The sequence below is a fragment of the Crocuta crocuta genome, unplaced genomic scaffold (genome assembly GCF_008692635.1).
Source record: "Crocuta crocuta isolate KB4526 unplaced genomic scaffold, BGI_CrCroc_1.0 scaffold16, whole genome shotgun sequence".
In the NCBI taxonomy this organism is placed as follows: Eukaryota; Metazoa; Chordata; class Mammalia; order Carnivora; family Hyaenidae; genus Crocuta; species Crocuta crocuta.
In genome coordinates, this window is record NW_027531893.1 from 11,142,092 (window position 1) to 11,144,951 (window position 2,860).

The 2,860-nt window shown below is 39.7% G+C and overlaps 1 protein-coding gene across 9 annotated transcripts in view; it reads left to right on the top strand.

The window, feature by feature from the left end:
* The window catches only part of MRTFB (myocardin related transcription factor B), a 214,560-nt gene that overhangs the window by 28,424 nt on the left and 183,276 nt on the right, over window positions 1-2,860 (top strand). For 7 of the 9 annotated variants that reach the window (XM_077773170.1, XM_077773163.1, XM_077773171.1 and 4 more), the window contains exon 1: window positions 2,232-2,304. The gene's annotated coding sequence lies outside the window, so the exon portion shown is untranslated. Of the gene's footprint in view, window positions 1-1,844; window positions 1,891-2,231; window positions 2,305-2,860 lie in introns of those variants that run through there. The other 2 variants (XM_077773153.1, XM_077773154.1) reach the window with 2 other exon arrangements.

The following is a 2,860-nucleotide window of genomic DNA, read 5'->3' on the forward strand; positions in this document are numbered from 1 at the left end:
TTGATGTACAGTATTGGGAATTTATTCTGATGTTCAGGGATGGTATATAGATTCAACTTTATCTTTTTCCACGTGGCTACCAGTTACCTTTACCCATTTGTTTCACGTGTGTTGGGCCTGTCTGTAGACTCCCTGTTCTATTCCATTAGTCTTTGTATTCAGACACCAGTACACGTTGTTGGTTTTATAAACTGTTTTAGTTTCCCCTGTTGCCCTTCATTTTCTTGGAAATTCTCGCTTGTTTATTTTTCCATGTGAACTTTATAATCATTTTGTCTAGTTCCAGAAAAATAAGGCATTAAAAAATTGAGATCATGTTAAAATTATAAACCAATTTTATGGAGAGAATTGACATCTTTCTGATATAGAATTTTCCTGTCCAAGAACCTTGTGTAGTTTTTCATTTGTTGGGTTTTACTTTTGAGTTCTTCTGGAGCATTTTAAGGTTTATTGTACGTAGATTCTGCCAATTTTTGTTAAATGTATTTTATGTATTTTATCTTTTTTGTTGCTTTTGTGAGATATTCTCTTTATCTTTTCTAAGTGGTTTTGACTGTATGGAGATTGTTTTTCTGTATAAGTACAGAAAAGGACAGACCCTGAAGTTACAAGTAGTTATTAACAGACCAGATTCTGCAAATTCCCTTATATATTTTTGCCCAAGAGAAAGAAAGCTTTGAGGGTCAGACTTGCAGTTTAAATCTTTTTCTGTGTTTATTAGCCCATGGACTTCAGGAGATCTGTTTGACTTCCCTGAGCCTCCCTTCCCTAACCTGTAAAAGGAAAAATTCCATCTGTGTAAGGATGTTGGAGGAATTAAACAGGAACGCATGAAAGTCATCACTTAGTGCTGCTTCCACCACCAGTGCCAATGTGGGTTGAGGCTACTGGGTTTGTTCTTTTTCCTACTCTTACCCCTTTCATCGTTGAAACAGGAAAAAAAGAAACCATGAAGAAAAACAGCAAAGTGTTTGGATTGAAGTTAAAAGTAAGCTGTGATTCAATTTGAGCAGGATAATCAGTGTGCTTGAGATTAGGAAACAAACTCAGCTCAGCATGGAGGCCCCTCCTGCTTTCTGGCCTTACTACTTACTGCCCTGTAGATGCACCCTAACAATGAGGCTCCTTAGCATTCTCTCAAGGCCCTGTGCTTCCTGTAACACCATCCCTGCCACCCAGAATGTTCTACTACCTACTTCTGCTGGTTCAGGTACGCACTGCCCCTCACCCAGTGAAGACCAGTATCTATCTCCTTGTGCAGCTCATCTGCCCTATGCTTGGGCCGTGATGGACTGGAACACAAAGAAAGAAACTGTATCTGTCCATCTGTCCGAAGATGCCCAGCAAAATACCTGGCAAAGGATAGACGCTCAGGTATTTGCTAAATAAGTGAATGAATAATTGACTTTGATCTTTCTCTGACCTTATAGTATGTATTCAGCTAACTCTTATCCACTATACTGTGAGCCCCTTGAGGACAAAGATTATATCATTTCTTATTAACAATAACAGTAATAATGGTGGTGGTGAGTAGCAAACAGACTTACTATATGAGAGCATATAATAGTAAAATAGGGGCGCCTGAGTGGCTCAGTCAGTTAAGCATCTGACTTCAGCTCAGGTCTTGATCCCATGGTGCATAAGTTCGAGCCCCGCATTGAGCTCTGTGCTGACGGCTTGGAGCCTGGAGCCTGTTTCAGATTCTGGGTGTCATTCTTTCTCTGCTCCTTCCCTGTTCATGCTCTGTCTCTCAAAAATAAATAGTAAACATTAAAAAAAATAGTAAAAACAAAAATTAACATTTATTGAACATTTGTTATGTTCCAGGAACCGTTGTACAGTCCGTCATGTGGATTATCTCCTGTGATCCTCAGCAGCCCTGTGAATTGGGTACTACTGTTTATCCACCTGCAGAAGCCAAGGCACACAAGCTAGGAAGTGCTAGAGCTGAGAGTCACACCAGACACTCTGAGCCTCACAGCCAACCCTTAACCTTTGACAGTGCTCTACACCTGTTGGTTGAGAATGCCATTTATAGGTTCTCGAACAATTTAGGAAAAGTTATTTAATTACACTTGCAACGTCCCGCTTTCTTTGCCAGCCATCCCATTTTAGTAACTTCTGGTTTGTTCTTTCCAGTTTATCTCAGATTTCATGCTCTCCGGGCTTTCTCTGATGGCCCCCACCAGGCATGGAGTAGGTGGTCAGGAAAAAGTAATTTTTACTTTTCCCCCTGCAGGTTCACAGTAAAGGTGCTAAGAAAGAGAATGTAAGACGGGAAGATAATTAAATATTTTTACTGAGGTAAGTTTTTTATGCTTTAATATGTTTTAAAAGGAAACCTCCTCCCTCCCCCATCCCCAGCACTGTTTTTTAAAAATGTCTCTCTTGAGGGCACTTGTGGGGATGAGCACTGGGTGTTATATGGAAACCAATTTGACAATAAACTATTTGTTAAAAAAAAAAAAAAAGAGAGGAAAAAAGAAAAAAAAAAGTCTCTCCACAGCCTGCTTTCAAGGGAGATTGTGACACACAAAACGACTGCTGTTAATACTTTGCTGAACGTACTTTTAGCAGTGTGTCTGTAGATTTAGAAGTATTCACATACCTATCAGTAAATACACTGGTTTACACTATATATGGTAGTCTTTTTTTAACGCAACAATGTGTTTTATATGCTTCTCTAGACACGAGTTGTAGATGGCGTGCTAAGCATACGTGATTGTTTTATTGTGTGATATTTCATTGTTTGGAGGCACCGTACTTTACTTAATCATTCCTTTGTTGACCATTTAGACTGTTTCTGGTGGGTAGTGGTGTGTTGATCACCGGGCCCGCACATCACTTATCGCCCTGGAGC